Source organism: Cherax quadricarinatus, chromosome 36 (assembly GCF_038502225.1).
Source record: "Cherax quadricarinatus isolate ZL_2023a chromosome 36, ASM3850222v1, whole genome shotgun sequence".
Classification (NCBI taxonomy): Eukaryota; Metazoa; Arthropoda; class Malacostraca; order Decapoda; family Parastacidae; genus Cherax; species Cherax quadricarinatus.
The window spans coordinates 11829245-11856929 of record NC_091327.1 but is presented as its reverse complement, the minus strand read 5'-3'; the positions used below and the strand labels follow the sequence as shown (position 1 = coordinate 11856929).

The 27685-nt window shown below is 43.5% G+C and overlaps 1 protein-coding gene across 1 annotated transcript in view; it reads left to right on the top strand.

Annotated features, from left to right (window-relative positions):
• Positions 1–8326: 8326 nt before the first annotated feature.
• Gpa2 (Glycoprotein hormone alpha 2) overlaps positions 8327–27685 on the top strand; it is a gene marked incomplete in the record, with an annotated part of 845288 nt that continues 825929 nt past the window's right edge. The window contains 1 exon segment of the mRNA XM_053780119.2: positions 8327–8676.

The following is a 27685-nucleotide window of genomic DNA, read 5'->3' as shown; positions in this document are numbered from 1 at the left end:
CAGGAACTGCAAGGAACTTGTAATCCCATTCATTGATAACTGTGACAAATTCTATGGCAAACATGATGTGTATGCAAGAGATGGGGTTCATCTCTCTGGGGCTAGAGTGGCTGCATTAGCCAATTCGATTGAGGGGGGTCATTGATGACTTGTTTAGGACTTTAAACTGATAGATTATAGCAGTATGAGTGTCTGTGGGAAACAACCAGGCTGCAGTACTAGGGTTCAAAACAGCAGATATAACCAGGATACCTCAGGGATATGTTTAAAAGACAAGGGAGGGTGGTGGAGTGGCAATGTATGTCAGAGACAATTTAAATTGTTGTGTTAGACAAGATATAAGATTAGAAACATTGGACACAGAATCTGTTTGGCTACAGTTTCTCGAGGATCATGAAAAGTTAATCTTCGGTGTGATTTATAGGCCCCCAAACCTTGATAGAGAGTGTACAAATGGGACCCAGTGACACAGAGAAAAAGGCAATCTGAGGAGGAGAGGGAGAAGTCACTGTTTATTCATGGGCTTCAGGAGAGCGATGGGAGGACACATAATGAAAGATGACAGAAAGAAAAACAGGAGATTGAAAACATCATCAAAGAAATTGGTGAGGAGAACATGCCTGAGATAGTAAATTTTCAGAGAACAGGTTACTTGAAAGGGAGAAATCAGCCAGTCAGACTGATTTTCAGGACAGAAATGGTGCAAATCAGGATCCTGTAAGAGAAACCATGGCTGAAGGAATCAATATACAAGAGGGTGTTCCTAGACCACGACAAAACAAGAACAGAATGACAGAAGTTGAGGGAGAAGACACAGAAATGAAAGGGGCTAGGACGAGAGACAAGGACAGAATCAGTAGAGGACAACCAGAGCTGGGCAGAACAACAAGTGCAAGCACACACAGAACCACCATCAGAACCCCACAGCCAAACATACTATCCCAACACAAACTGCAATCCACACTTACAGGCACCACCCCACAATATGCTGTGGAAACCCACAGGACACTATCAGGCCCCCACCCCCACAGACACCCCCAGAACACAGTGTTGGAAAGGAAACTGAAGGTATGGTAAACCCACGCTGACGAGTTGGAGAGAGGAGGCAGAGGAGAAGCAAGAGACCACATAATAGGAACACTGCAGTCTGGAGATCCCAAGGTGGTAATTGCAGTGATGTATAACCCACCACAGAATAGTAGGAGGCCAAGGCAAGAGTATGATGAGAGTAACAGAGCGATGGTTGACAATCTGGCTGAAGTGTCCAGAAGGGCTCATGCAAGCAGGGAAAAGCTACTGATTGTGAGTGATTTCAATCACAAAGAAATTGATTGGGAGAACTTGGAGCCACATGGGGACCCAGAAACGTGGAGGGCTAAAATGATGGAGGTGGTACTGGAAAACCTCATGTACCAACACGTAAGGGATGCTACCAGAGAGAGAGGAGAGGATGAACCAGCAAGACTAGACCCAGTATTCACCTTGAGTAATGCAGATATTGAGGACATTCCATATGAAAAACCGCTCAGGGTTACAAGTGGAGAGGGAAGCAGGAAGAGAAGGACGAAAGAAGCCAAACTACAAGAGAAGGACTACAGAGACATGAAGAATTTCCTGCACCAGGTTCAGTGGGACAATGCACTGGCAGGGAAGTCAATAAATGAGATGATGGAATATATGACAACAATATGCAAGGAAGCTGAGGAGAGGTTTGTACCCAAGGGTAACAGAAATAACGAGAAGGCCACGATGAGCCCTTGGTTCACTCAAAGGTGTAGAGAAGCCAAAACTAAGTGAGTTAGAGAATGGAAGAAGTACAGAAGGCAAAGGACCCAGGAGAATGAGAGCAGGCGTAGAGCCAGAAATGAATATGCACAGGTAAGATGTGAGGTCCAACGACAATATGAAAATGATATAGTAGCGAAGGCCAAATCTGACCCGAAGCTGTTGTACAACCACATCAGGAGGAATACAACAGTCAAGGACCAGGCAATCAGGATGAGAAACGAAGGAGGGGAGATCACAAGAAATGATTGAGAAGTATGGGAGGAGCTCAACATGAGATTCAAAGAAGTGTTAACAGAGGAGACAGAAGGCACTCCAGAAAAAAAGGAGAGGTGGGGTACACCATCAAGTATTGGACACAATACATACAACTGAGGAAGAAGTAAAGAGGCTGCTAAGCGAGATAGATACCTCAAAGGCGATGGGGCCAGATAACATTTCTCCAGGGATCTTGAGAGAGGGAGCAGAGACACTATGTGTGCCACTAGCAACAATTTTCAACACATCTATCGAAACAGGGCAATTACCTGAGGCATGGAAGACAGCAAATGTAGTCCCAATTTTTAAAAAAGGAGACAGACACGAAGCACTAAAACTACAGACCAGTGTCACTAACATGTATAGTATGCAAAGCCATGGAGAAGATTATCAGGAGAAGAGTGGTTGAGTACTTAGAAAGGAATGAGCTTATCAACCTCAACAAGTACAGTTTCAGGGACGGGAAATCCTGTGTCACAAACCTACTGGAGTTCTATGAAAGGGTGACAGCAGTAAGACAAGAGAGAAGGGGGTGGGTAGATTGCATTTTCTTGGACTGTAAGAAGGTTTTTGACACAGTTACAGAAGAAGACATTAGTGGATAAGCTGAAAGACCAGGTAGGTATAACAGGGAAGGCACTGCAGTGGCTCAGGGAATACCTGTCGGGTAGACATCAGCGAGTCATGGTATGTGACGAGGTGTTAGAGTGGTCGCCTGTGACGAGCAGGGTTTCACAGGGGTCAGTCCTAGGACCGGTGCTGTTTCTGGTGTATTTGAACGACAAGATGGAAGGAATAGACTCAGAAATGTCCCTGTTTGCAGATGTGAAGATGATGAAAGAAATCAATCGGACGAGGACCAGGCAGAAATACAAAGAGATTTGGACAGGATGGAAGACTGGTCCAAATGTAAAGTAATGAAGATTGGGGAAAGGCAAAGAAGACCGCAGACAGAGTAAAGGCTAGGTGGCCAAAGGCTGCAAACCTCACTCAAGGAAAATGAGCTTGAGGCGCACAACAAACAGATAACTGCTGCATCATATGCACGCCTGGCAAACCTGAGAATAGCGTTCCGATACATCCGTAAGTAATCGTTCAAGACACTGTACACCGTGTACGTCAGGCCCATACTGGAGTATGCAGCACCAGTTTGGAACCCATATCTGGTCAAGCACGTCAAGAAATTAGAGAAAGTGCAAAGATTGGAAACAAGACTAGTTTCAGAGCTAAGGGGAATGTCTTACGAAGAAAGGTTATGGGAACCCGTCCTGACGACACTGGAGGACAGGAGGGTTAGGGGAGACATGATAACGACATACAAAATAGTGCGAGGAGTTGACAAGGTGGACTGAGGCAGGATGTTCCAGAGATGGGACGCAGAAACAAGGGGTCACAATTGGAAGTTGAAGACTCAAATGAGTCAAAGGGATGTTAGGAAGTATTTCTTTAGTCATAGAGTTGTCAGGAACTGGAATAGTCTGGCAAGTGAAGTAGTGGAAGCAGGAACCATGCATAGTTTTAAGACGAGGTATGATAAAGCTCATTGAGCAGGGAGAGAATGGATCAGTGAAGAGGCCGGGCCAAGAGCTATGAATCGACCTCTTCAACCACAAATAGGTAAGTACAAATAGGTGAGTTGACTCACACACACATGAAATCTGAACGCAAACGAAATTGGAGGAAAGGAGAAGTTTAGCTGTGCCGCCTGAACCACTAGTTTATTGTGAACCCACAGCTCATCCTGTGAGTAGCAGTAGTGCAAGAAACACGATTACGGAGGTCAGAATGGGTCTTTGTCAGACCTCAATGAGCGCTGTTACATCACTAGAAAGAAATACTAATCATTTCCTATCTTACAGTTACTACATATATTTAATGTACACAGTACATTATGGAATACAATCTAAAAAAAAATCATGTCTTATTACCACTAAAAAAATGGCCACAACTGGGTTGCACTCTCTAGAAAAAGTTCAATCAGAAAACAAAATAAAACAAAGACAAAAGCAGGAGAAGCCCAGCATACAGGGATACACCATTCAAACACTCACAAATACCTTCTCAAGCTCCAGACAACAATTCTAAACAAACAATTCCCTACTTCCCATTCTTCCTCACCTTCAACCACAAACTTAACCCTTTCCAGTGTAAGAACCTTCTCCACATCCACTCGTCATTCCGTCTACCAAATCCACACCTCCCTCTTTTCCCCTCATACTCCCCTGATCTATTATTAAGAGCTAGGAAATTGAGAAACTGATAACTGGAACATAGTAAAAATGAGAAATTGAAAATAAATATAAGAAACTGAAAGCATCATACACAGTCGCAGATGGAGAACCTCACAATGATAAAATATGCAATTTTTCCAGCAGAATATCAGAACACAAGGAAGGACAAAGAAAACAGGGAAGGAGGAGTAGCACTGCTAATCAGGAACCAGTGGAGTGTTGATGAGAAGAATAAACAGAGATGAATGAAAGGATTATATAATAGCACACTCAAGACTGGAGGATCAAATGAGGTGACAGCAGTGATGCACAACCAACCACTAAACAGAAGGAGATCAAATGAAGAACACGATAACAAGACACTGATGGAGATTACAATAACAGATGTAGCTTTGAACACCAATATTAAATATACAAAGTTACTGATCATGGGAAACTTTAAGCAAAAGGAAATATACAAGGAGAATTCGGAGCCACATGCGGGACCAGAAACCTTGAGGGCTAAAATGATTGGCTAAGATATCATTAGAGATGGGGAAACTATTAAACAAATGTAAGAGTACAATCGTGATCTCAGTATTAAATGAGGGGGACGACAAGAATCACTGAATTACACGTCAGCATCATTGACGTGTATAAGGCCCAAAGTAACGGAAAAACATAATAAGGGAAAGGGTGGATGAGACTCAAGCAAGGTAAGATTCTTACAGAACCCCTCAAGAATTAACCTACTGGACATCTATGATAGACTAACGAAAGTTATGCAAGAAAAACAAGGATGAGTCGACTACATATTGTTGGACTAGGAAAACATTTGATACTGTGCCCCACCAGATATTGATTCACAAATTAGAGGAGCACGCAAGGACACAACGTAAAGTATTGCAGTGGGTTAAGGAATACCTAATGAATAGAAGAGAAATGGTGATTGTAAGGGCAGAAGTTTCAGAATGGGAAAATGTAACGGCTGGGGTTCTCCAAGGATTAGTACGAGAACCACTATTATTATTATTATTATTATTATTATTATTATTATTATTATTATTATTATTATTATTATTATTATTATTATTATTATGATATGTAAGTAACCTGCTAGAGGGGATTGAATCATATGTATCATTGCTGATGGCGTAAAGATAATGAGATTATAAAAGGAAGAGGAGAGAGACAGGCTAAAGGAAGATGAAGGAACAGCAAGAGACAAGCGTAGTCAAACAAGTGTTATCTATTTCAATCCAAGTAAGTGCAAGGTTGTGAAAAGTGCAATAGAAATAGACGGAATGCAGCTTGAGAAGCGAGACACAAATCCTGCTAAAGGAAAAGAGATCTTGGGGTGAGCATCACACCCAACGTATCGCTAGAGGGTACCTTTAGGTTACCTGTACCTGATTCTGGGGGTCACAGCCCCCTAGGTCCGGTCCCAGACCAGGTCTCTTGCACGAAAATCGCATAACATCTGAAGGATATGTGAGATTAGTTTATCCAATAACTTCTATAAGGAACCTCAATAAAGAATCTATTAGGATTGTTAGGATTGTCCATGATAGGCTTATCATGGAATATGCAGAGCCAGCCTAGACTCCCACCTGAGCATGTATGAAACCAAAAACAGGTACAGTGGTTAGCAACACTAGTCTCAGAGCTGAGGGTATTAAATTATGAGAAGGGACTACAGGAACTGAATCTGACGAATTTAGAAAAAGGAATAGGGGAGTCATGATTACGGCATACACGATACTCTGTGGATTTGCCGCAGCAGATAAGGACTGCCTTTCTGAAATGAAAAACAAAGGATTGAAGGGTCATAGATGGAAGCTAAAGACACATGAGCCAGAGGGATATAAGGAAATACTTTTTCAGTCTCAGAATGGTATATAAGTGGATTGAGCTAGATGAAGAAGTGTAGAAGCACATTTAACACAGTTTCAAGAGTAGGTATGATGGACCCCAGTAAGCGAGGAACCATTAACGCCGGCGATTGTAGTTTAACAGGCGAGGCCAGGAGCTGAGATTCGACCCCCCCAAATAATACTCACTCCCATACTGATACACACACACACACACACACACACACACACACACACGAGGCCAGGAGCTAGGACTCGACCGAGCAGAGATGCTATGTGTGCCACTAACAACAATTTTCAACACATCAATTGCATCTGGGCAAATACCTGAGGTATGGAAGACAGAAAATATAGTCCAAGTTTTTAAGAAAGGAGACAGACACGCAGCATTTAACTACAGACCTGTGTCATTGACGTATATAATAGCGATGTCATGGAGAAGCATATGAGGAGAAGAGTGGTCGAGCACTTGGAAAGGAATGAGCTTATAACCAGCACGGTGTCAGGGAAGTCCTGTGTCACGAACGTACTGGAATTATACGACAAGGTAACATAAATAAGATAGGAGTGATAGGGGTGGGTAGACTGCATTTTCTTGGACTGTAAGAGGGCTTTCGACACAGTTCAGCAGAAGAGATTAGTGCAAAAGCTAGAGGAGCAAGCAGGAATAACACGAAAGCCACTGATATGGCTCAGAAAGTACCTGATAGGAAGGAAACAACGAGTGATGGTACGTGACGAGGTATCAGAGTGGGCGAATGTAACGAGCTAGGTTCCCCATCTGCCAGATAACTGCTGCAACATATGGGCACCTGGCAACCCTAAGATTAGCGTTTCGACACCTGAGGAAGGAGTCATTCAAGACACTGTACACCGTATACGTCTAACCTATACTAGAGTGTGCAGCACCATTATGGAACTCATGGTCAAACACGTCAAGAAATTAGAGAAAGTGCAAAGATTTGAAACAAGACTAGTCCTGGAGCTAAGGGTTATGCCCTAATAGGAGAGATTAAGGGAAATCAACCTGACCACACTGGAAGATGGGAGGTATAGGGACGAAATGATAATGACATCTAAAATACTGAGAGGAAGTGACAAGGTGGATAGAGACAGAATGTTTCAGAGATGCGACACAGCAGCAAAGGGTGACATTGAAACCGAAAACTCAGAGGAGTCACAGGGATGTTATGAGGTATTTCTTCAGTCACAGAGTTCTCAGGAAGTGAAACAATCTGGAGAGTGATGTAGCTGAGGCAGGATTCAAACACAGCTTTAAGAATAGGTACGATAAAGTTCATGGAGCAGGGAGAGAGTGGACCTAGTAGCGACCAGCTAAGAGACGGGGCCAGGAGATGTGATTTGACCCCTGCAACCTCAAATAGATAAGTACAAATAGGTGAGCACCCCACTCACACACAAACACGCACGCACGCACGCACACACACACACACACACACACACACACACACACACACACACACACACACACACACATACAGAGCTATCCTGAAGATCAAGCGAACTCCAGAAGCATCTATGTATATCGCCTCTCATACAAAAATAGCAACACAGGCATGGCCCAGCATATACTATATTATACCTCTCGCACCGCCCCTCCTAGAAAAACAGTGTACGAAATGTTGTTGACTGAAAACCAGCGTTGACTGTCACTGAACAATATCTGGAAATACTATTTGTTACTCTGAGATATTGGTCAGACTGCTCCAGGCTTGTCATCCCACCCCCGCACCTCTGTTAGTATTCAATTTATCTCTGCACTTAAGCCTTAATTTTTATCCCTGATAGACCCGCCCACAACACGCACGTTTCTCCTCCCAGGGGTATTCTCTCCGTGAACTTCGTGACGTTTCTTATTTCAAATCAAGCTGCGTCTTTTGGTTTAGGCGAGACTCGTATTGATTTATCCGTCATTGTGCTGGTTGATCAATGTTTTTCTGACATATTGGCGTTTTTATCACGGTTAATGTAACTGAATTGGTCCAATAAGATTTATATCGAGCATTTATCCATCTGATGCCTAAATCCAGTTGGCATTGTAGTAGGCGTGGCTCAGCATATATGACGTCATATGCTGGGTCCCGCCTCTCCGTGACGTTATAAGCATGACCCCGCCTACCTGACGAGCTGCAACCTACTCTCTGAGTTCGAATGTAGGCGGGAAGTGTTGGGTCAAGTAGGAGAGCCTGGCACAGACGGCACTTCACACACACCACGCAAGGGTGACCCTCTCTGCGCCTTTCCTCACTCTAACAGGAGGTGTACACAGTTTTCGCGAGCGGGAGAAGTTTCGCTACCAAGAGGCCGCCTTTCAGTTTTTCTAAGTTTAGTGGCAACAAGGAGCTAGAGACCTGGTCGGTCATTAATTTTGTTGATAGCTCTCATAGCCTGAAGGAAGACCATTAAGTGGCCCCAGCAAGGTCTCAGGGATTCCAGCATTAGCAGCAACAGCAGCAGCAGCAGCAGCAGCAGGTTGTGCCCCCTTCAGCAGGCACAGTTAGTTCGGTCTTCACTGCCCACAAGCACAACAGGTAAGCTGGAAAACAAACCTTTCTGTGTGAAAGAAATTCCATTTAGAGCTCCTTAAGCAGAGGGCTCTATGTGTGGAACATTTAGTGTTGGGTTTCACATCTTTCCAAGTAAGAAGAAAAAAAATGTGTTTAGACCATTAACCCAGAAAGGTTCGTAACCCAGGGAAACTAAGTAAAGCCAGTCGCTGCAGTTTGTTTCCTCTGGGATCCTTTTTAGGTCCTCCAGTTAGACGCGACCCCACAACAGTTGACTAACTACCAGGTATATATTTAATGGTATGCAAGAAAGGCATTAGGTGTTAGGAGAATTGAAAGTATGTCCTACCCCGTGTTGGGGGTTCGATCCAACGTTCCCTAAGTAGTGAACCGAGCTCACTGATTACTAATCTTCACCAATTCCGAGGCTGAGGGACTGATTATAGCTTCTTTTGTATATAGTTCTACAGTCTTCCCATTATGTTCTCGAATTTGTATTAATATAGCTACTGGATGGCGATACGTCTACGAATAAAGATACCCAGATGTTTCACGTGTGCCTAATTCTTCACTTCCAATATACAGGACGATATGCACAATTTCATATATACATATATAGAATGATTTCCACTTAACTGTGCCGTCAGACAAACAAGATATCTCGTGTCAATAAAAAATGATTGGGTTATTGTGTTTTAAGCCTATCGACTACACGAAGGTCATTAGGCTAGATGTAACCTTTACACCACCACTCAAGGACACTCTTCCTTCAAACAGAGATTTGACTTTCAACTTATATAAAGTAAGATACATTCTCCTCTCTGTACATATCCGTTCTTAAGAACTACTAATACTAAATTACGAATATCTTTTTTTTTTAACTTTTGGGGGAAGGAGAGAATGGGAGGAGTTAAGAAGGAAATTAGCAGTGTTACCCTGTAGCCCATGTCTGCAATGTATGTCAAAGACACAATGTTGTTTCTCTTGAACTAAATATATTATTATTATTATTATTATTATTATTATTATTATTATTATTATTATTATTATTATATTCAGTGGAGACAACACAACTCCCCGGAAATGGGAAACAGTTGAGTGTACAGTTGTACCGGGACGAGCAAATTAACCTCTTCAACTTTTCCTATCTAATCTAATTGTTTTATTTTGTTGATGATCACTGTTGACACGAGAAAAAATTCTTGTATTTATAATAATAGGAATATATAGCTTCAATGAGTGGGGTACCTACCATGATGAGCGAGTGAGAGAGAGAGAGAGAGAGAGAGAGAGAGAGAGAGAGAGAGAGAGAGAGGGAGAGAGAGAGAGAGAGAGAGAGAGAGAGAGAGAGAGAGAGAGGGAGAGAGGGAGAGAGGGAGAGAGAGAGGGAGAGAGAGAGGGAGAGAGAGAGGGAGAGAGGGAGAGAGAGAGGGAGAGAGAGAGACAAAGAGAGAGAGCAGAGGATTTGGAAATCAACACCCCGAGAATATGTTTAGGAAAAACTATCTACTTCTTTCTAGGCTGGCTATGGGCTATCGGGTATATCTAGGTGTGTGAGTCAAGGAAAAAAGAGCAGAAAGCTCTCTTAACACCCTCCACTCCCTCCAGCCATTGCTGGCATTAAACGTGAGATAAATTTATCATACCATACTGGACAAGTGGCACGAGTAGGAAAGGCCTAAGTAAGTAGTTTCTTTGAAAGATTTAAAGGAAAGACAGAACTGGATGGAAGATGTCGGCTAGATGGAAGATGTCGGCTAAAACTACCTAAGTTAAATTAGTACTGTTATTTTAAATTTCTCGTGCTACTCCACTGCAACTCAACGAGATGTGTACCAGTGATTCTAGTTTCTGTTACCACCAATTGTGCTATGACTAACAGCCGTCAGTTGCTTCGTTGTCAACTGACAGTCCTGGTACAGTCCCTGAACAAGCATCAGGAATTAGGTTAGGTTAGGTAAGGTTCGTCAGGAAACAGGACAAATGTTTCCTGACGCGGGTCTTAGTCAGATGATGACCCGCCTTTGGAGCTTTTGGTCATCTGACCGAGGCCTTCCGCTGGCTTACCGGTCCACCCCTTTAAAAATTATGGTCATTTATAACCAGTCTGTCTATATCAGGAATTTGTTTGCTTCCTAGAGCCCATCTTTATAATGGTCCACGTAGGTTTAATGTGGATTTTGTGGTGTTGAGTGAGGTTGCAAGTGTACTAGGCAACATATAGTTCCAGTCCTCCCTCACCATGCAACATACCTGACAGGTCATATAAAACTTATCATATTTTCTGACATAAATCAATTTGGGCTGACCCAGAAATCTTAAGTGATTATAGTGAATACGTAGACCCTGAGGACTGCGGCAACTTTTTCCACTGAGGTACGATTTATCTATATGAATCCTGAAGTTGCAAAGTGCTAGTCTAGCTGCTTTTTGAATGACTGCATTACATTCCTTCTTACATTATTAGCGTGTAGTTTATTCCATTCTGATATAATTCTATTAATAAAAAAGATGGATATATTCATGTTGCGTCTTTTGCCACGCAGTTTCATTCCACTGTTTCGAGTTATGGGTTCTTTAAACACTTCAAGAAGTTGCACATGTCTGAGAGTATCAAAGCCATTCAGTATCTAAAAAACGTTAGAATGGTATCTCGTAGTCTCTCTTTAAGAGAGTTAAAAAGATTGATTACTCCTGGCCTCGCATAGGCCAGTAGGCCTGTTGCAGCGTTCCTTCTTTCTTATGTTCTTATGAGTCTTTCTTCAAATGGTTTGTTTCAGTCTTCATACGGGTTTAGTAGTTCTTATCAGTACTCTCTCCTGCATTTCTTTGTCCTTGTGAAATATGAAGATCAAAACTGGACGACACACTCCAGGTTTATGGGCCTAACAAGTACATTATAGAGTCAGTATCGTGTCTGGTGTTCGGTGGTTTTAGCAATGAAGCCCAGCATTTTGTCAGCTGTTCTTCCCGTACATAGGCAATGCTTGATACATTTGAGGTCTTGATGAATGATTACTCCAAAGGTCATTCTCTACGCTTATTTCAGTTAATTTGTTGCAAAAACTTGGCATTCATAACTCAGATTATTATATCTAAAAAACATTATGCACTTACCAAATTTGAACCTCACCTTAAACGACTCATCAAATCTGAGAGCTGACCTACCTGTTCAGATCACTCTTAATAATACATTATATGCTTTGGGTACTGCATTTTTTACAGTTTAGTGTCTTCTGTAAATTTTGCAAATGAAAAGACGAAAGAGCGAGCGAGAGAGAGAGAGAGAGAGAGAGAGAGAGAGAGAGAGAGAGAGAGCTGGGAGTGGATTATCCAGAAAATAGTGATTTTCCCTTGAAATAGGAGGAAGTAACAGGAGCAGTGACCAGCACACAGTTGGTGCACTACTCCCTCACCGCCCACACATCACCTACCTGGCTCCCACACTCCACTTATCTTACTCCCACACTCCAATTATCTTACTCCCACACTCCACTTACATTGCTCCCACACTCCATTTAAATTGGTCCCACACTCCATTTACCTTGCTCCCACACACCCACTTACCTTGCCCCCACACCCCACTGTGCCCTCACTTACCTCGCCCCCACAACCGCCACTCAAACAAAAAAAAGAAAATTTTAAATCCCACACTCCCACACGCTTACGTTCCCACCCACGCTATCGACTGCACCTGCTCTTCCCTCCCACCACCACCTCCCACCCACTACTATCCCCTTCCACCACCTCCTCCCACCCACTACCAGCCCCTCCCACCCCCTCCTCCCACCGACAACCACCCTCTCTTCCCACCCACTACCAGCCCCTCCTACCCCGTCTTTCCACCCACAACCAGCCCCTCCCACCCACTCCACCCACCCAATACCAGCCCTTTACATCCCCTCTTTGAGCTCACTACCATTCTCTCCCAACCCTTTCTCCCACCCACTACCATCCCCTCCCACCTCTTCCACCCACCCACAACCATCACCTCCCACCCACCCACAACCATCCCCTCCCACTCTAACTTAACAATCACGATCATCCCCTCCCACCCTATCTTCCCATCCACTACCATGCCCTCCCAACCCCACCATCCAGACACTACCAACCCCACCCACCCCATCCCCCTACCCACTACCATTCCCTCCCACTCCCCAGTCACAACCACCCCTCCCACCCATCTTCCCATCCGCAACAATCTCTTCCCATCTACTACTCCCACTCACTGTCATCCCTCTTATCTCTTTATCCCACCCACAACGTCCCATCCCCTCCCAGATCCCACCCAGTATCATGCTCTCCCACCTCTTCCCACGCACTACTATATTCTCCCACATCTTCCCACCCATTATCAACCGCTCCTCCTCCTCCTCCTCCTCCTCCTCCTCCTGCTCCAGCCTCTTCAATTTACCTTTTCTTTATTCTACCTCACCTCTTCCTCTTTTTCTCCACACCCCTTTCTTAACCCCTACCATCCCTCCATCCTTCCGAGATCACACTATCTTCCGGTGTCCCCACCACTTCATCTTCCTGCTCCCACCACCCTATCTTCCTGCTCCCACCACCCTATCTTCCTGCTCCCACCACCCTATCTTCCTGCTCCCACCACCCTATCTTCATGCTCCCACCACCCTATCTTCCTGCTCCCACCACCCTATCTTCCTGCTTCCACCACCCTATCTTCATGCTCCCACCATCCTATCTTCCTGCTTCCACTACCCTATCTTCCTGCTCCCACCACCCTACTTCCTGCTTCCACCACCCTATCTTCCTGCTTCCACCACCCTATCTTCATGCTTCCACCATCCTATCTTCCTGCTTCCACTACCCTATCTTCCTGCTCCCACCACCCTACTTCCTGCTTCCACCACCCTATCTTCCTGCTCCCACCACCCTATCTTCCTGCTCCCACCACCCTATCTTCCTGCTCCCACCACCCTATCTTCCTGCTCCCACCACCCTATCTTCCTACTCCCACCACCCTTTCTTCCTGCTTCGACCACCCTATCTTCCTGCTCCCACCACCCTATATTCCTGCTCCCACCACCCTATCTTCCTGCTTCTACCACCCTATCTTCCTGCTTCCACCACACTATCCTCCTGCTCCCACCACCCTATCTTCCTGCTCCCACCACACTATCTTCCTGCTCCCACCACCCTATCCTCATGCTCCCACCACACTATCTTCCTGCTCCCACCACCCTATCTTCCTGCTCCCACCACCCTATCCTCATGCTCCCACCACACTATCTTCCTGCTCCCACCACCCTATCTTCCTGCTCCCACCACCCTATATTCCTGCTCCCACCACCCTATATTCCTGCTCCCAACACCCTATCTTCCTCCTCCCACAATACTATCTTCCTGCTCCCACCACACTATCTTCCTGCTCTCACCACACTATCTTCCTGCTCCCACCACCCTATCTTCCTGCTCCCACCACACTACCTTCCTGCTCCCACCATACTATCTTCCTGCCCCCACTACACTATCTTCATGCTCCCACGACATTATCTTCCTGCTCCCACCACACTATCTTCCAGCTCCCAGTACATTACCTTCCTGCTCCCACCAGCCTATCTTCCTGCTCCCACCAGCCTATCTTCCTGCTCTCACCACACTATCTTCCAGCTCCCAGTACCCTACCTTCCTGCTCCCACCAGCCTATCTTCCTGCTCCCACCATACTATCTTCCTGCTCCCACCACACTATCTTCCTGCTCCCATCACACTATCTTCCTGCTCCCACCACATTATCTTCCTGCTCCCACCACATTATCTTCCTGCTCCCACCACACTATCTTCCTGCTCCCATCACACTATCTTCCTGCACCCATCACACTATCTTCCTGCTCCGACCACATTATCTTCCTGCTCCCACCACACTATCTTCCTGACCCCACCACCCTGTCTTCCTGCTCCCACCACATTATCTTCCTGCTCCCACCACACTATCTTCCTGACCCCACCACCCTATCTTCCTGCTCCCATCACACTATCTTCCTGCTCCCACCACATTATCTTCCTGCTCCCACCACCCTATCTTCCTGCTCCCAATATTCTGTGTTCCTGCTCCCACCATTCTGTGTTCCTGCTCCCACCATTCTGTGTTCCTGCTCCCACCACACTATCTGTGTGTTCCCACCACATTATATTCCTGCTCCCACAACACTATCTTCCTGCTCCCACAACACTATCTTCCTGCTCCCACCACACTATCTTCCTGCTCCCACAACACAATCTTCCTGCTCCCACCAGCCTATCTTCCTGCTCCCACCACTCTTTCTTTATGTTCCCACCACATTATATTCCTGCTCCCACAACACTATCTTCCTGCTCCCACCACCCTGTCTTCCTGCTCCCACCACACTATCTTCCTGCTCCCACCACCCTGTCTTCCTGCTCCCACAACAGTATCTCTCTGCTCCCACCACCTTATCTTCCTGCGCCCACCACCCTATCTTCCTGCTCTCACCACACTATCTTCCTGCTCCCAACACCCTATCTTCCTGCTCTCACCACCCATTCTTCCTGCTCCCACAACCCTATTTTCCTGCTTTCACCACACTATCTTCCTGTTCTCACCACCCTATCTTCCTGCTCTCACCACCCTATCTTCCTGCTCTCACCACACTATCTTCCTGCTCCCAACACCCTATCTTCCTGCTCTCACCACCCTATCTTTCTGCTCTCACCACACTATCTTCCTGCTTTCACCACACTATCTTCCTGCTCTCACCACCCTATCTTCCTGCTCTCACCACCCTATCTTCCTGCTCTCACCACACTATCTTCATGCTCCCAACACCTTATCTTCCTGCTCTCACCACCCTATCTTCCTGCTCTCACCACACTATCTTCCTGCTCCCACCACACTATCTTCCTGCTCCCATCACACTATCTTCCTGCTCCCACCACATTATCTTCCTGCTCCCACCACATTATCTTCCTGCTCCCACCACACTATCTTCCTGCTCCCATCACACTATCTTCCTGCACCCATCACACTATCTTCCTGCTCCCACCACATTATCTTCCTGCTCCCACCACACTATCTTCCTGACCCCACCACCCTGTCTTCCTGCTCCCACCACATTATCTTCCTGCTCCCACCACACTATCTTACTGACCCCACCACCCTATCTTCCTGCTCCCATCACACTATCTTCCTGCTCCCACCACCCTATCTTCCTGCTCCCACCATTCTGTGTTCCTGCTCCCACCATTCTGTGTTCCTGCTCCCACCACACTATCTGTGTGTTCCCACCACATTATATTCCTGCTCCCACAACACTATCTTCCTGCTCCCACAACACTATCTTCCTGCTCCCACCACACTATCTTCCTGCTCCCACAACACAATCTTCCTGCTCCCACCAGCCTATCTTCCTGCTCCCACCACTCTTTCTTTATGTTCCCACCACATTATATTCCTGCTCCCACAACACTATCTTCCTGCTCCCACCACCCTGTCTTCCTGCTCCCACCACACTATCTTCCTGCTCTCACCACCCTGTCTTCCTGCTCCCACAACACTATCTCTCTGCTCCCACCACCTTATCTTCCTGCGCCCACCACCCTATCTTCCTGCTCTCACCACACTATCTTCCTGCTCCCAACACCCTATCTTCCTGCTCTCACCACCCTATCTTCCTGCTCCCACAACCCTATTTTCCTGCTTTCACCACACTATCTTCCTGTTCTCACCACCCTATCTTCCTGCTCTCACCACCCTATCTTCCTGCTCTCACCACACTATCTTCCTGCTCCCAACACCCTATCTTCCTGCTCTCACCACCCTATCTTTCTGCTCTCACCACACTATCTTCCTGCTTTCACCACACTATCTTCCTGCTCTCACCACCCTATCTTCCTGCTCTCACCACCCTATCTTCCTGCTCTCACCACACTATCTTCATGCTCCCAACACCTTATCTTCCTGCTCTCACCACCCTATCTTCCTGCTCTCACCACACTATCTTCCTGCTCTCACCTCCCTATCTTCCTGCTCTCACCACCCCATCTTCCTGCTCTCACCACACTATCTTCCTGTTCCCAACACCCTATCTTCCTGCTCTCACCACCCTATCTTCCTGCTCTCACCACACTATCTTCCTGCTCTCACAAAACTATCTTCCTGCTCCCAACACCCCAGCTTCCTGCTTTCACCACACTATCTTCCTGCTCTCACCACCCTATCTTCCTGCTCCACCCACACTATCTTCCATCTCCCAGCACCCTACCTTCCTGCTCCCACCACCCTATCTTCCTGCCCCCACCACCCTATCTTCCTGCTCCCACCAGCCTATCTTCCTGCTCCCACCAGCCTATCTTCCTGCTCCCACCAGCCTATCTTCCTGCTCCCACCACCCTATCTTCCTGCTCCCACCACCCTATCTTCCTGCTCCCACCGCACTATCTTCCTCCTCCCACCACCCTATTTTCCTGCTCCCACCACACTATCTTCCTGCTCCCACCACCCTGTCTTCCTGCTCCCACCACACTATCTTCCTGCTCCCCCCACACTATCTTCCTCCTCCCACCACCCTATTTTCCTGCTCCCACCATACTATTTTCCTCCTCCCACCATCCCATAATCCTGCTCCCACCACACTATCTTCCTGCTTCCCCACACTATCTTCCTGCTCCCACCATACTATTTTCCTGCCCCCGCCATCCCATATTCCTGCTCCCACCGCACTATCTTCCTGCTCCCACCATCCCATATTCCTGCTCCCACCGCACTATCTTCCTGCTCCCACCATCCTATATTCCTGCTCGCACCGCACTATCTTCCTGCTCCTACCACACTATCTTCCTGCCTCCACCCCACTATCTTCCTGCTCCCACCAAACTATTTTCCTGCTCCCACCATCCCATATTCCTGCTCCCACCGCACTATCTTCCTGCTCCCACCATACTATTTTCCTTCTCCCACCATCCCATATTCCTGCTCCCACCAGACTATCTTCCTGCCTCCACCACACTATCTTCCTGCTCCCACCATACTATTTTCTTGCTCCCACCGCACTATTTTCCTGCTCCCACCACACTATCTTCCTGCTCCCACCACACTATCTTCCTGCTTCCACCACCTTATCTTCCTGTCCCCACCCCCACCTTCCTCTTCTCGGTCTCGCCCTCCTCTATTCTTTAATCCCCCACATCACCCCTCCTCCTCCTCACACCATCCCTCCTCCTCCACACATCATCCCTCCTCCTCACATCACCCTTCCCCCTCCTCACATCACCCCTCCTCCTCCTCCTCACATCACCCATCCTCCTCATCTCATCACCCCTCCTCCTCACACCATCTCTCCTCTTCCTCACACTATCCCTCCTCCTCCACACATCATCCCTCCTCCTCACACCATCCCTCCTCCTCCTCACATCACCCCTCCTCCTCACACCATCCTTCCTCCTCCTCACATCACCCCTCCTATCACACCATCCCTCCTCCTCCTCACATCACCCCTCCTCCTCACACCATCCCTCCTCCTCACACCATCTCTCCTGCTACTCACATCACCCCTCCTCCTCACACCATCCCTCCTCCTCACACCATCTCTCCTCCTCATCACATCACCCCTCCTCCTCACATCACCCCTCCTCCTCACATCACTCCTCCTCCTCACACCATCTCTCCTCCTCCTCACACCATCCCTCCTCCTCCACACATCATCCCTCCTCCTCCACACATCATCCCTCCTCCTCACACCATCCCTCCTCCTCGTCACATCACCCCTCCTCCTCACACCATCCTTCCTCCTCCTCACATCACCCCTCCTATCACACCATCCCTCCTCCTCCTCGCACCATCTCTCCTGTTACTCACATCACCCCTCTTACTAACACCTCCCTCTCTTTCTCTTACCACCCTTCCTCTTCCTCCTCCTCACATCTCATCTCTTTCTCACACCACCCCTTTCCTCCTGTACTTTTCTCTCTCTGCTCCGTCTCACACCTCCCCTTCCCATGTCCCTTCATCCCCGCTATCCCCTCCCCTCCTCCATCTCACAACACCCTCTTCCTTACCCTCCTCCCTCTGTTCTCCTCCCCCCTTCTCCGACTCACATCGCCCCTCCCACTGTTCTCTCCTTTCCCTATTCTCCTCCTCCTCCTCCGTCTTACATCTCCTATCCTCCTACCCCACCACTCCCGTCCTCCTGCCCCTCTTGCCCCCCTTACCCACCTCCCTTCCACCTTCCCCCACCCCCTTCACTCTATCCCAACCCTTCACTCAGGTCGTTCCATCCTCTTCAATTTTTAGTCGTTACACAGTTCTCTGCAGCAACTGGATTTCTTTCCTACCACACCAGTGTTAATTCCACTGCTTCTATCACTATCACTGCAACTAACACTATCATTACTACTACTACCAATGTTACCAATGCTACCACTAACACCAATAATACGAAAACCACCACTGTTGTTCCTACCAACTCTATTGCTATTACTGCTATTAATATTGCTACTGCTGTCTGCGCCGCCACCACTACCACCACTTGCTACCACTACTATGACCACTGCTACCATTATCATCACCGCTACCATTATTGTCACGTCTGCTAAACTACTCTCGCCATTGCTACCACTACTATCACCACTGTTACCACTGCTAAGACCAAATGGAGCAACAAGAACTGTCTGATGCAGAAGTTGCAAACAGTCTCATTTGCCTGACCACACTAACCCAAGTTGTAGTCTTGGAAATTGTGAACAACTACTCAGAGACAGACGATAGATCAGTTTAGAAAGCAATGACATTAAGGAGACTCTCTTGCTTGGTAAATAGCATGGGAAGCCAACAGTAATGTTAAGATCCTAGTCTTTCCTGAAGAAAAAGCGACATAACTGTATCATCCAATACCAAGAGAGAGGAAGTGTGTACATAAACGAGTTTTTAAAATACAAGGGCCAGAACCTTTTTATATAGACTATGAAAACTCGGACGAGAACACAAATAAAATATTGACCAACGTTATGTCCGTGTGGGTGAGAACATACTTAAGAAATCAGCTTCAGGTCACTCGTATGAAATAATAAACGAACATTAACTAGCTAAATTCCATAGACACAGATCTGAGTCCGAATACTTGACAGAACTTACCACTACCGTCCACCTACACTGCTCTCTACACTATATTTCCTGCGCCATTACACTTCATGCATATTGCAAATCCTAATCTAGTTTTTATATACATGGAACTGATGGGATCATGACAAAAAATGTTAAAAGCAGGGGGGGATATAGTGTTGGAGTGGTTGGTACTTTTGTTTAATAAATGTATGAAAGAGGGGAAGGTACCTAGGGATTGGCGGAGAGCATGTATAGTCCCTTTATATAAAGGGAAAGGGGACAAAAGAGATTGTAAAAATTATAGAGGAATAAGTTTATTGAGTATACCAGGAAAAGTGTATGGTAGGGTTATAATTGAAAGAATTAGAGGTAAGACAGAATGTAGGATTGCGGATGAGCAAGGAGGTTTCAGAGTGGGTAGGGGATGTGTAGATCAAGTGTTTACATTGAAGCATATATGTGAACAGTATTTAGATAAAGGTAGGGAAGTTTTTATTGCATTTATGGATTTAGAAAAGGCATATGATAGAGTGGATAGGGAAGCAATGTGGCAGATGTTGCAAGTATATGGAATAGGTGGTAAGTTACTAAATGCTGTAAAGAGTTTTTATGAGGATAGTGAGGCTCAGATTAGGGTGTGTAGAAGAGAGGGAGACTACTTCCCGGTAAAAGTAGGTCTTAGACAGGGATGTGTAATGTCACCATGGTTGTTTAATATATTTATAGATGGGGTTGTAAAAGAAGTAAATGCTAGGGTGTTCGGGAGAGGGGTGGGATTAAATTATGGGGAATCAAATTCAAAATGGGAATTAACACAGTTACTTTTTGCTGATGATACTGTGCTTATGGGAGATTCTAAAGAAAAATTGCAAAGGTTAGTGGATGAGTTTGGGAATGTGTGTAAAGGTAGAAAGTTGAAAGTGAACATAGAAAAGAGTAAGGTGATGAGGGTATCAAATGATTTAGATAAAGAAAAATTGGATATCAAATTGGGGAGGAGGAGTATGGAAGAAGTGAATGTTTTCAGATACTTGGGAGTTGACGTGTCGGCGGATGGATTTATGAAGGATGAGGTTAATCATAGAATTGATGAGGGAAAAAAGGTGAGTGGTGCATTGAGGTATATGTGGAGTCAAAAAACGTTATCTATGGAGGCAAAGAAGGGAATGTATGAAAGTATAGTAGTACCAACACTATTATATGGGTGTGAAGCTTGGGTGGTAAATGCAGCAGCGAGGAGACGGTTGGAGGCAGTGGAGATGTCCTGTCTAAGGGTAATGTGTGGTGTAAATATTATGCAGAAAATTCGGAGTGTGGAAATTAGGAGAAGGTGTGGAGTTAATAAAAGTATTAGTCAGAGGGCAGAAGAGGGGTTGTTGAGGTGGTTTGGTCATTTAGAGAGAATGGATCAAAGTAGAATGACATGGAAAGCATATAAATCTATAGGGGAAGGAAGGCGAGGTAGGGGTCGTCCTCGAAAGAGTTGGAGAGAGGGGGTAAAGGAGGTTTTGTGGGCAAGGGGCTTGGACTTCCAGCAAGCGTGCGTGAGCGTGTTAGATAGGAGAGAATGGAGACGAATGGTACTTGGGACTTGACGATCTGTTGGAGTGTGAGCAGGGTAATATTTAGTGAAGGGATTCAGGGAAACCGGTTATTTTCATATAGTCGGACTTGAGTCCTGGAAATGGGAAGTACAATGCCTGCACTTTAAAGGAGGGGTTTGGGATATTGGCAGTTTGGAGGGATATCTTGTGTATCTTTATATGTATATGCTTCTAAACTGTTGTGTTCTGAGCACCTCTGCAAAAACAGTGATAATGTGTGAGTGTGGTGAAAGTGTTGAATGATGATGAATGTATTTTCTTTTTGGGGATTTTCTTTCTTTTTTGGGTCATCCTGCCTCGGTGGGAGACAGCCGACCTGTTGAAAAAAAAAGAAAATTCTTTTTATATTTGTTAGACTACATCCCTGGTTATCTTTATATTTTTTAGATATTATTTTATTGTTTTACTCTTATACTTAATATTAAAATATTAAATATAAGTTCCTCGTTTATACTTTATAGAATCATACGCTTCTTATTTAAAGCAAAATTTTTTAAAAATATATTAATATTTTTCTGCTCAAAAATTAAATTTTTTTGGTCTCTAGTTATTTTTTGGGAAATAATTTCAATTACTTTATTAACTGCATTTTTAATTATTTAAATATCCGTTTTCCCCTAGCTACAATTTTATACCTAAAATTATCTTTCATAATTAAATTTAAGTTTCCTACTGTGTCATTATTCCTCACAACAATCAATTATAATTACCTAGCATAATTGTCCTTCACTAATATTCATATTATCTAAAATTTTATTGTTAATTGCTCTCACCGCATTTCCTCATTGTTCTGTATTCTACTGTAATCACCTTAATATTAGTAACTACCTCAGTTATTAATATTATTATTATTTATTGCCTTATTATAAGTCACAGTCTATCTCATAATTATGTTGTCATATTTATATTGTATTATAAGTTACGTTATCGTAATTAGCTTTGTCATTATTTCTTTTAGCAAATAACTGTAATTACGTTGAATTACTGTCTGTATCTATTCATGTCTAGAGTAAAAATTTTCATTTCGTTGTGCTCAGTGTTTTTCTTTATTATTAATTCTACAACTTTCAATAATAATAATAATAATAATAATAATAATAATAATAATAATAATATTATTATTATTATTATTATTATTATTATTATTATTATTAGTTCGTTAAAAGTAACACTTTACCTTATTAATGGAGTTTACATCTTTGTATTATATTATAATTTGTGCTTCCATACGTTGTTTCTATTTTCATTATTAATTTTACTTACAATGTTTATACCATTCGATTACTTTATATTCTCAATCAATTTCTTATGTTACTAGATTTCAATTGAAATTGAGACACATTTGCAACATCTGGGTATCTTAATTGTAGACGTTTCGTCATCCAGTGGCTTTATCAATACAAATTCCAGGACATAACTTGAAGACATAGTTCTCCTGTCTTCAAGTTATGTCCTTGAATTTTTATTAATAAAGCCACTGGATGGCGAAACGTCTACAATAAAGATACCCAGATGTTGCACATGTGTCTCAATTTCATCTTGTTGGTATTGTATACCATTCTTGTACATAGATTTCAATTATTGATTACCTTTCCTTATCAATCTTTCTTTTTCATATCCTACTCCATAGTTCAAGATTGCAGAAATTGACGCGATTTAAATTTCTTGTCTTACCGTAATGATAAGCAGTATTTTTCTGAGCGCAGTCTTTTACACAGCAAATCAAGAAAAAAAAAATTCAGCAAACCGAAAAATATATAAATACTCAATAACAATGTTAGATCCCTGAGTAAACAGTATAGAGACTCATAACTCTCCAGGTTGGTTCAAATGCTAATGTAACTTTTATTATTCTCACGGAAACTTAGCTCTAACATAACACAACCGACATCTTTACCTTACCTGGTTACTCAGCCATTCATAACTGCAGGCCAGGTCATATGAGGGGGGTTACTGCAAACTACTGCTTCTAATGACTTAGTATGTAGTACCTCTACATGTGCCAAGGATGAACATGGTATACCTGGAGAATACCTGGAGAGAATTTCGGGGGTAAACGCCCCCGCGGCTCGGCCTGAGACCAGGCCTCGTGGTGGATCAGGGTCTGGGTAAATATATATTTGCTAATTTTACAACTGAAAGGTTAAAGATTACCCCAATTACAGTTACAGAAGTCTACATTTTACCTTATACTAATACTCACACATAATAATTAACAAGCATTAACACATAATAATTAACAGGCATTAACACAACAATTAACAAGCATGAACATATAATAATTAACAAGCATTTTAACAAACATAATCTAATATTTGCTGGTTGTGGAAAATTGCATTTATCTGAATATAACTAATTATGTACATAACAGTAAATGATAACAAAGATAATTATTATTTATCAATGTTACACAGACAAGTAGGAATTTGGGACACCTAGGTCGCAAAAAATGTCCCCCTTTGATACCTACCACTGTCATAACCACAAGTTGCTCTGGATCTATTAATTAAATGAAATATACATACACCAGGAATACTGGTAAATATATAAATTTGTGGACTGTATATTAAAAATAATAAATGGATATATATATACACAATTACATAACAGAAGGAAAATATATCTTAATATCACTCACCAATTTGACTGGAGATTAATGTGTATCATACTCAGAAAACCTCACTCTAACTAAATCTATGAAAATAATGCTGGCCAGAATTACACACAAATCTAGAGAGCTTATCTGAGGTTTCTGGAGAGGCCTTGTCCAGTCGCCTGATATCTCAAGTTATGCAGGAATGCATATCCACCAATTTCGCCTCCTATTTGAGAGGTCTCAACACAATTTTAACCTCTAGAGCACGAAAAATTCTTCCCATTACACCAACGTTTGTACAAAATTAAAAAACTAAGATGGTGAGTGACCTCCCCAGCCGCAGGTTTCCCATTTTCGGTAACATACTTCTTTTAAAAATACAATATAGGGCATCTATTTACCTATAAATTACCGTATTTCCGGAAAATATATACAGTATTTTCCACACTGGTGACGTCAACATAAACCTTTTTCAACATAAAAATCGAAAAGCAGCTGACTTGCCTACCAGTATGCACAATTACTTGCTAATACCAGCTATAATTATGCCTATAAGAATTACTGAGACGCGTACATCCTCACCTGACCATATCTGGACCAACATAACGGCTCTTCTCAAGGCGGGAATAATCACAGATAATACTACTGATAACTACCCCATCTTCCTCGTAGCCTCGTAAAGGACCCCAATGGAAATAAGTCACTCTAACTTTTTTGGGTTATCCTAGGTTCTCTACACATATGCTGCTATGTATGATAATCTATGTAACTGTATTTGTGTATACCTGAATAAACTTACTTTCTTACTTATTTACTAACATATGTAAATCACCACTCGAGACATCAGTAAATAACTTCATCATAGCAGTAAGTGACATTGACTGGCACATAGAATTTATTTAAGAATCAGAAAGCTGACAAATGGGTCGGTGTTTTTCCACCAACAAAGCCTCTACAATAGGCATTGTCCTTAATCATTAAAACTAAGTAGATGAAGATTGAGACACTTATGCAACATATGGGAATCTTTATTCAGGAAACGTTTCGCCACACAGTGGCATCATCAGTCCAATACAAAGGAGTTATAAGCCACGTCTACGGCCCTATGCTGTACATTCTACAAGACTGATGGATTGAACACATCGACTCCAAGCTGAGGGACTGATTACCCCAAACTCCTATCCTTACACCTTTCTGCTTTGTATTGGACTGATGAAGCCACTGTGTGACGAAAAGTTTCCTGAATAAAGATTCCCATATGTTGCATAAGTGTCTCAATCTTCAACTTGTCGTTTTTTTTTTTTAAACCATTCATCGAAACTAAGTAGATCACAGCCAAGAGACTAAGTAGTCCATTAAGGCAAACAGATTACTGGGATTTATATCAAGAAGTGTAAGCAACAGAAGTTCAGCGGTTATACTACAGCTTCATGCATTATTAGTAAGGCCTCACCTAGATTACGCAACTCAGTTCTGGTCTCCATTTTACAGGATGGATATAAATTCGTTAGAAAACATTCAGCGAAGTATGACAAAATTAATTCATAGCATTAGAAATCTTCCGTATGAAGAAAGACTGAAGTCCTATAAATTACATTCACTTGTAAGACGAAGAATGAGGGGAGACATGATCGAAGTGTATAAGTGGAAGATGGGTATTAACTAAGGGGATGTAAATAAGGCCTTGAGGATATCTCTCCAAAAGAGCACCCGCAATAATGGATTCAAATTAGATAATTTTAGATTTCGAAAGGATATAGGAAAGTATTGGCTTGGAAATAGGGTAGTTGATGAGTGGAACAGTCTACCTAGTAGGGTTATTGAAGCTAGAACTTTGAGTAGTTTTAAATCTAAGTTGGATAAATACATGAGTGAGAGGGGTTGGATTGGAGTGGGACTTGCACATGGGTGAATGGAGTTATTAAGGCATGTTCCTTGAGTAATGCTGAAAGTTGGGTTGGGCAATTATCCAATTAGTGGGATGAATTGTGAAGGACCTGCCTAGAATGGGCCAACAGGCTTCCTGCAGTGTTCCTCTTTTCTTATGTTCTTATGTTATCATTATAAGCAATCTGTGAAAGAATCAACTCCATGAAATAACGTGGTTGACTTGGTTCTTACATATAATGGATCTCTAATCAATAATCTTCAGATTAGTAATGAACTTGGAGAAAGAAATCCCATATCACTAACTTTCAATATCTCATGGAATTACTTTAATAACCTTAATTAAGTCAAGAGTCTCTAGTTTCCTTGCAAGCCTATTTTATGGGGCTAAGGGATTATCTTGGAAGGGTAGACTGAGGTAACCTGGAGATTCGTTTCCAGGGGTCACCGCCCGTGACCCGATCCCAGACCAGGCCCCATTTCTGTTCTGATCGATCAAGCTGTTAGTACCCGCTACAAACAGTCCAGTGTTCGCGCCACAATTTGGTTAGTTAGGAACTGCTTTGAGGAATCTATCTACTTCCTTCTTGAAGACAGCTAGATATTAATTGGTGATCCCCCCTTACGCATGAAGGGAGGGCGCTGAAGAGTCGTGGCCCTTTTACACGTACTGAGTTCCCTCTCAGTGCACTCATCGCTCCCCTGCTTTTCATTTGAGTTATACTGAGCCGTCTGCTAAGCCTTTTGTGTTCATAAGTAGGAATTTCGGTATGCAGGATTGGGACCAGTCCCTCCAGTATTTGCAAGTTGTAGATTATGATGTATCTTTCTTGCCTTTATTCTAAGGAGTAGTTCTAGGGATTTCAAGGGCTTTCAGTAATTTAGGGGTTTGGTTGAGTTTGTACGAGCTGTGAAGATTCTCTGTACAGTTTTCAGCTTAGCCAATATAACATTTTTCAAAACATTGTACAAGCTGCCCAAGTTACACATATTCAAAAGATGGGAATTAGATCAAACAAAAAAAAATACACAAAATGGATGAACAGAAGACTAAAACTTTGCATAGGTGAAAAAAGAGACATTTAGAGGCGAATCTAGAAAGGAGAGGGACACACTAATATATTCAATTAAAAACAAAAATAAAAACATATGAAAAGTATAAAACGTGATTATGAAATCAAAGTCGCAAGGTAATCAAAGTTCAACCAATGAGGTTCGTTTCAAGTATATTGGAGTAAGATATTGCTACTCCTTCTTTAGCTCTAACTCTATTTGAAACCCCTGACCTAATCCCATTTATTCCTCTCCACTGAAACTCTCCCACCCCCTTCACTTTTATTTCACTTAAAGCCAGGACATCCAGCTTCTTCTCATTCATAACATCCACAATAATCTCTTTCTTATGATTTGCACAACATCCACGCACATTCAGACTTCCCACTTTGACAATTTTCTTCTTATTATTCTTTTTAGTAATTATTACAGGAAAAGGGGTTACTAGCCCATTGTTCCCGGCATTTTAGTTGACTTTTACAACACGCATGGCTTACAGAGGAAAGATTCTTATTCCATTTCCCCATGGATATAAAAGGAAAAGTAATAAGATCAAGGACTATTAAGATATAATCAAAGAAAACTCAGATGAGTGTGTATAAATAAACATGTACATGTATGTGTAGTGTGACCTAAGTTATAAGTAGAAGTAGCAAGACGTACCTGTAATCTTGCATATTTATGAGACAGACAAAAGATACCAGCAATCCTACCATCATGTAAAACAATTACAGGTATCCGTTTTACACTCACTTGGCAGGACGGTAGTACCTCCCTGGGTGGTTGCTGTCTACAAACCTATATATATATA